The following is a 7745-nucleotide window of genomic DNA, read 5'->3' on the forward strand; positions in this document are numbered from 1 at the left end:
CACTGATGAGAATAATAAGGGTGAACTAAAATTAAAAAAAACATGTGTCAAGAGACTTAACTAATATAGGACTGCTCTGATTCTGACCGCAACCGCTCTGATGTTTATTATCTGACAGTTCATCACAGCAAGCAACCTTCTTTACATTACAGATCTGTTGCCACCCTGCAGCAGCCCCTTATGAGAGATGGCATCATCAAGCTGCTATTGCTGCTGTCTGCTGGGAGGAGGTGGGTAGAAAAACCCAGAAGAGCCCAGCTAGCAGCTGCATGCACTGATGTCCCTGAGGCTGCTGCTGGAGGTGTTCATCAGGGAGGAGCTGGAGTTTCTGACAGATACCATGGATCAGCTGAGATATAGGGGCTGGCAACAGGAGAGAAGCTACTAACCCTTTGCTATTTCAAGCATCAGTATGGACAGACATGTTAAAGAAAATACATTTTAAAACAGTTCAACTCAGGCAACACTGCGACATCCATTTTAGGGCCTATTGTGCTGTTTGGTGGGGTAGTTTTCTCATTGCTGCACATAACTGTCCAAACTTAGACAACATCAAGATATTTTCAGCATAGCTACAGTTTCACAGCACATCATTATCCTTAGCTATTTACAGTAAATGTCAGGCTTCAGAATTAGAGGGAAAATAGCTTCTTTCCAGAGCTGCCAATTAATATGGAACTATAATAATACATTTTCTTCTATCTATCTATCTATCTATCTATCTATCTATCTATCTATCTATCTATCTATCTATCTATCTATCTATCTATCTATCTATCTATCTATCTATCTATCTATCTATCTATCTATCTATCTGTCTATCTATCTATCTATCTATCTATCTATCTATCTATCTATCTATCTATCTATCTATCTATCTATCTATCTGTCTGTCTATCTATCTATCTATCTATCTATCTATCTATCTATCTATCTATCTATCTATCTATCTATCTATCTATCTATCTATCTATCTATCTATCAATCTATCTGTCTATCTATCTATCTATCTATGTGTGGTTTTATGGATGGCAGTGTCTGGCTGAGGCCTACCACTTTTGTCCACACTGAAATATCTACTACAAACTGTAGCTTTGCTATGAAACAACATCACCTTGATTTTTCAGTCTTTTAAACCTGTTTTTGGAAACTCTTTCAAGGTTGCATAGATATCCAAAATGTGAGTGTCAGCTAACAAAAAGCAGTGCATTCATAATGTTGGCTCATCGAAACTGTGACAAACAATAAAACTCCTTGGCCACTCCAGAAATACTAAGATATATCTGTTACCTGAATTAAAAAAGGTGAATATAAAAGGTTTTAGTCTTTTCCAGCAGCATGTCCTTAGAAAACATGAACCTGCTGGTCAGTCCATCACTTTGGTCATCATCGGAGCAAATATTGAAAACCAAAAACATTACAAGATGACTGAAAACTTGTTTCCCAAGAGGTGTCCATCCCTTCTGTTGTACAAAGCACCACACCTAGAAGTGCAGCTGAAATAGGCAGAAATAGTCACATGACCTCCAATTAAAACATATTACGTTACAATTATGAAAATGAAAAGACAATTGTGTTGTCTCAAATAATTTCATTTTTACATGAAAATTTAATTAGTCTTTTAGGATGCACAGAGAAAAACAAATACCACTCTTTCTTTTTGTAATTGGATCTCTATGGATTTGACCATAGTTAAAGTAGATTAGATGCCCTGGGGTGTGTGTGTGTGTGTGTGTGTGTGTGTGTGAGTGTGTGTGCATAAATGAACGCTGTTCAACAGTCAGTCAAGGGGACACAACAATATTAATGTGGATGTGTTTTCTCATAGGTAGGTGTGTGCAAGTGCGAAAATAAATATATACATGCATTTGTGTGTATGTGATAAAGTGTGTGTGTGTGTGTGTGTGTGTGTGTGTGTGTGTGTGTGTGTGTGTGTGTGTGTGCGCGCGTGCGCTCATAATCCCAGCAGGGTGTTTTTTAAGCAGAGCAGATCAAAGAGACATTAGTATTCTGAAATAAATCACATGCTCAGGCCTCACTGTGTGGGTCCCCAAACACATACACAGGAGACACACACTCTGTGTCTCCTCCCTTCTCTCTCCCCTACCATCTCTCTCTTCAAAAGACACCACCACCACCACCCCTTTCCTTTCCTCTCCCCGGCCCCTAGCGGCCTTCAGAGCTATCTGCTTACCGACTCTGAATCCTTTGTTACATCCTTTCAGTTTCTCACGTTCTGACTTGAGCCCCATCTCCTCCTCTCCCGTCTGCAAATAAGCAGGAAAATGCTTTGTCAGAGAAAACTGTTGTTCATCACTGAAGAAGTCAGAAACGCAAAGTAGGGGTTTTTGACAAGTATATCCTTAGGGAGAGACCTCTCATTCCTGTTCGCTCTCTCTCCATCTACCTCCTTTTCATTCTTACACCTCCCTTTTTCACACCTCTCTTTCCCTCTACCTTTCTTTCTCCAGCTCTCTTCCAGGTTCAGCAGAAGAATGATTTCAGGTGGTAGTGATTATTATTTTTTTTATTTTTCAGTTTTTGGGCGTGAATATCTTATTTGGAGAAGTGTGAGCACTTCTAAGACTTCTGACAATGTTACAACTCCTTCACAAGTTTGCAGGTAATGAGTGCTGTTCTGCTGGGTTGTCAGCATCAGCCGGACTTTACTGTGTCCTGAAAGACGGTCACTGCTTTTGCCAGAGGGAGAAAGAGAAGAATAGAGGAAGAGAAGTGAAAGGAAAGGGAGAAAATGATTGACATGGTGTAGCTGGGAGAGGAAGAAGCTCATTTTTAGCCACAGAATTAGAATGAGTAGAACATAAATGCCCCCTGTGGCTCCCTGACAGTTACAATATCCATGAGATTCAGGGTTTTCGTGGTGCTTTGTTGTCTGTCGGTCTGTGTGTGTGTATGTGTGTGTGTGTGTATGTGTATATACATGCATTCCTGCATGTGTGTGGGATGGATAAGTTTAGGCCAATGTGTACACGCATGTCCTTATTTATGTGCGCGTATGTATCTGTACATGTCTACTTGTGTGTGTGTCATTTTGATAGCCACCCACATGAATATGCAGATCAGTTTTAGAGAGCGTATGTGCTCAGCATTAAAGCCCACTCTCCACTGCTGACCCAATTTCACACTGCAGTGTGTGTGTGTGTGTGTGTGTGTGCATGTGTACACTTGCTTATCAATGCATTTTGCCAAGCTTGGAAAAATCATGCGGTTAAGACGGAGAAGTGTGAGTAGGTGTGTGTGTGTGTGTGTGTGTGTAAGGTGGCCTATGCGTGTTGATAGTGTTTATGAAGCAAACAACACTTGCAATAAGTCTCATCTGACAACCACACATTCACAGTTGGCTGCGAATAACAACTCACACTGACCAAACCACATGTCTCACCAACCTGAGCCACATTATTGCTCAGTCTCTGTGTTGTTTGTAGAGCTAGACTGTGCAGTCACTTTTACCTCAGTCTTTTATATAATTTAGCTTTGTTCTTTTTGCACTTTAATTGGCTGAAATGAATAATAGCATAGTTGTACGTTTTGGGCAAAACAGTGCTAGATTTTGATTGGACAGAGGAAATCTAGCTGCAGTGTCATCTTTAATGGACATACCTGCTATTTATCCTCTCTAATCTATAATATTATAAGCATATTTGCCAAAACGCTGTCCTCTTCTGTTTCTAGGTAAAAATAACAATCTCTATAGAGTTGTTTACATGGACTAAACCTTTGAAACTGCACCTTTACCCATATTTTTATTTCTGTGTTTAGATATTACATCAACAGACTTCCTTGTTGTCAACTCAGCAGTGCCAGTCAGCAGAACAGGACAAACAAGCTTGTGGTTCATCAGATCCACAGTAGATGGAGATGTTGAGTAAAGGGAGGCCCAGTGGCAGAGCTGAGGTAATGGCTCTCAGCTCTATTGTTCCCTGTATTCATCCTCACACCCCGCCCTCTCCTTGTGCCTCCCAGTCTAAACTCCCCTTCATGGACTTCAAAGGAAAGGGACTAGGAAATAAGGTGAATTAATATGCCCCTCTATCCTGCGCTTACATGTTGCAGTGGATATGCTTTTTAATTGCTTGTGTTAAATACATAAGCTATTTTTGTATCCTTTACAGAAGCTGTAAATGATGAGCAAGGTGTAATCTATGCAAATGCCAGGAGCCTTCATAAAACATTAACATTACCTCATAAGCAAAGCACCTTGAAAACAAGTTGCTATGAGAGAAAGGACACTGTAAAACACAGCTCGGCCAACGTATAGCTTAACATATTCTGGAGCCCAGTGCTGGAAACTCTATCAGACATTCCTCAGCATCTTTAACCCTCAACCCAGTAGCCTCAGTGCAGACTGAACTCTGTGAAGTAGATCAATGGGAGGATTATCGCAGGACCAAGATGCCAGTTATAGAGCAGCTCTGTGCTGCCTCAGTGAGGGGAGAAGATTGAGAGGCTTTCCTTTGATCTTGTGCTGGCGCATCTGAGAGGGCTCGCTGCTGATGATAATGATGCTCAGGCCCATAGCAGTGAGCCAGGCTGGGGCTTGGCCCTGCTCTTGTTCCCATTCCTATACTGGTGATATAAAAGCCTGGTCTGTGGAGGGCTGAACGGGACAAACGGATTTAGGCTGACGGATTGTGGATTCATGTGAATTTATCCCAACAAATGTTTGTTTTTTTTTTTTTACTGGAGAGGAATGTTGTTGTTGATGCAACAGTGGTGTGTGCATGTCTGTGTGTGTACATGTGTGTGAGTGTGTGTGTGTGTGAGTGTGTGTGCTCCAGTTGTTTCCTCCATCACATTAGATCCAACTGAACACCTCTGTCCTCTTTCAAGGACACCCCTCCCTCCTGCATGTCTCTATCCCTCAGCTTCTCTCTTGGTCTCTATATCACAGACACACACACACACACACGCACACTCTTCACATACACACACCAACTTCACACACGCTTGCTCTTTCTCTCTCTCACTCTGTGTGACAGGCCGTGGTGCTCGAGATGGCTGCTGACATTCTGGACAGTAAAAGGCGGATGGAGAGTGTGTATGTGTGTGTGGTTGTGTGTGTGTGTGTGTGTGTGTGTGTGTGTGTGTGTGTGCGCGCGCGCGTGCGTGTGCATGTGTGTGCATGTGAGTCTCAGAGGCAGATAGAGGAACCTCACAATTCTTCCTTCAGTTTATCTCTGCACCTTATCTGAGTGAGCACAGTTGTCACACATGAAATCTCCAACAGTACACTGACATCTGGTTCTTGACCGCTGCTGCCGTCCAGTTGACGCCTTTTTATTTCTGTTGGGCAATTTGCCAATGCCTGATGATTATGATAATTGGATCTGAGGGCAATAATCTCTTAATTAGTGCTAAGTGGGTATTAGGTTAGGCTTTTGTTAATTTCAGAAACAGTTCTAGTTAACCAGATTAGTGCAGTGTGGATTAGAGGTTAGAGAGGGAAAGGCTGGTGTGTCGGCCTCAGGTCACATCCGCAGTGACCAGGTCTGCATTATCTGATTGGCTGTCAGTCAGGTTCAGTGAAGAGCGTTGGGATGGCCTATTGGCTACTGGGCAGCAGCAACAGAGTGCTAGTGGCTGGAGACATGGCAGTTCAACAATAACTGATAAAAAATGAAATCTTGTTTCGCCAGGACAAGTTTTCATTGCTCCTCTAACTCACCGGCTCCTCAGCAACGCAGTCTAACACCTCTCTCACGCACCTCTCCCCTCTCCTCCAGTGTTTTTTTACTTTCCTCCCTCTCCCAAAGAGCTTTTCTTTTCAACTGACCTCCTATCCACTACATTTGATGGGCCCCTGCTAAGAGGACTTCATTCCCTCTCTCTTAATGACTTTCCCTCACCTTCCTCCCTCTCACTCCCTCTTTTCTCATCATCATCCTCCCCGCCTTCCTTCCCTCACTACCCCACGCTTATTCTGTGGACCAGTGTGGGTGGCTGAGTTTAATGAATTCTCTTTTCTCTCAGCAGCCAGGCGCTGATTTCTGATTGTGAAGAGGAGTGTGTGTGTGTGTGTGTGTGTATGAGTGAGTGAAGCACACACACGCACTTTCACTGACATCACTGTGATCATTTCATAAGCCTAAATAAACCTTAGCCTTTGTCTCGATCAAGCCTTCAGGTTGTGCTTCCTCTTCCTTAAAGGAGAAATCCACAGACTGCCTGCTTTAAAATAGACCTGATCCATGATGTGTCTGTTGTGAACACTACCAGCTGTCTCCTGCAGCCAGAAACAAGAGTCAGGAGCCTGTGATGTCTTACCAATGCACAGGAAAATAGACAACAGCAAATAATTGCAGAAAGTGTCTGATAGGACCTGAGCTATTTTTTACTTAACCAGATTCTTGATGTAATAAAAACAGTCTAAGGTAAAGGTTATCTGGTTGACAGAATTTCAAAGTGTCTCCCAAGTACATGAAGCTGATGTGCCACTTTGTGCCAGTGAAGCATCCAGAGCAGGCTTTATGTCTGTGTGAGAGTACTGGAGGAGAGTTCAGACAGTGCAGGATTTGGAAATATGAAGTAGCCTCATGCTGCAGTGAGCTGCCATACCTGAGCTGGTGCTACTGTCTGTAACAGGATGACTGATATTAGTTTGCCTGGGTTTATCTGCAGTGTGAACCTATTCTGGCTTATTCTAGATGTCAAATTAGAGGTGTAAATAGAGGATCACTTTGTTGCTTCAAATCATTTCAGTAGTTCAGTCTGTTGGTGGATCAGGCACAGTGCTACACATACATTGTATTTATGTGACATCTCAGCAGCCTATTTGCAGCCGATCTATCAGGTCAAGGTTGTTTCTGTAATTACTTAGCAATTACAGCAGGTCACATTTTTTAACCCTTTACTTTAAGGCTTCTTGTTTTTCTATAGCTTTCTGTACCAGGTAATTGTTTTGTGGCTGTGGCTGCTGCTCAATTATTAACAGACACAACCTTGAATGAAATGTGATAAAATATTGATTTGTCAGTCCAGTACAGAATGTCCTGTTGTTAATCTGCAGGTCAAAGTGACCTTATAGCTAAATGGTTGCTGGTTCAGTTTTTGAGACAATGTGAAAAAAAAAAAAAAACAAAACATTTTTGCAGGAACAGTAGGACACCAAAAAGTGACTCCACTGTGTGAAAATGAAGCTGAAGCCTTGTGTGGAAAGTCTGCAGAGCTCTATTAATTTTCCAAATAAATATGAAAAGTAGAATTTTTGTCAAGTGGGTTGTATTCTCCTTTCTATGCCAAAAATTAGACTTCAAAAGGCTAAAACAATCCCCCCTCGAATGTGAAAGTGGATCATCTCCACATCTCCACATCTGTCTAAGGTCACCCAGGAAGCAGGTGTTGCAGCCGCTGTCCTGCCTGCTGATTGGACAGATGGATTATCTGCTTAATGATGTGAATTTGTTTAATCTGATAATTGTCTCGCAGATGAAAACATATTCAGTAATTCTCTGTGGCCTCTGTTTTTCTGTCCTGATTAAAGACACTTTCATTCTGGCACACACAGACACAGACACACGCAGACACACACACGCACACGCACGCACTCACACACAGACACACACACACACACACACACATTTACACAAATAATGTAACAGTTGTTATGACCAGAAGACAATACTCTGAGGTGGACTGGCACACTCATGAACACACACACACACCCACACACATACACATATGTAGAGAAAAACACAGTCCCATGTGTGTAGCCCCCCCTGTGGTAT

This window comes from Mastacembelus armatus, chromosome 17, assembly GCF_900324485.2.
Source record: "Mastacembelus armatus chromosome 17, fMasArm1.2, whole genome shotgun sequence".
NCBI lineage: Eukaryota > Metazoa > Chordata > Actinopteri > Synbranchiformes > Mastacembelidae > Mastacembelus > Mastacembelus armatus.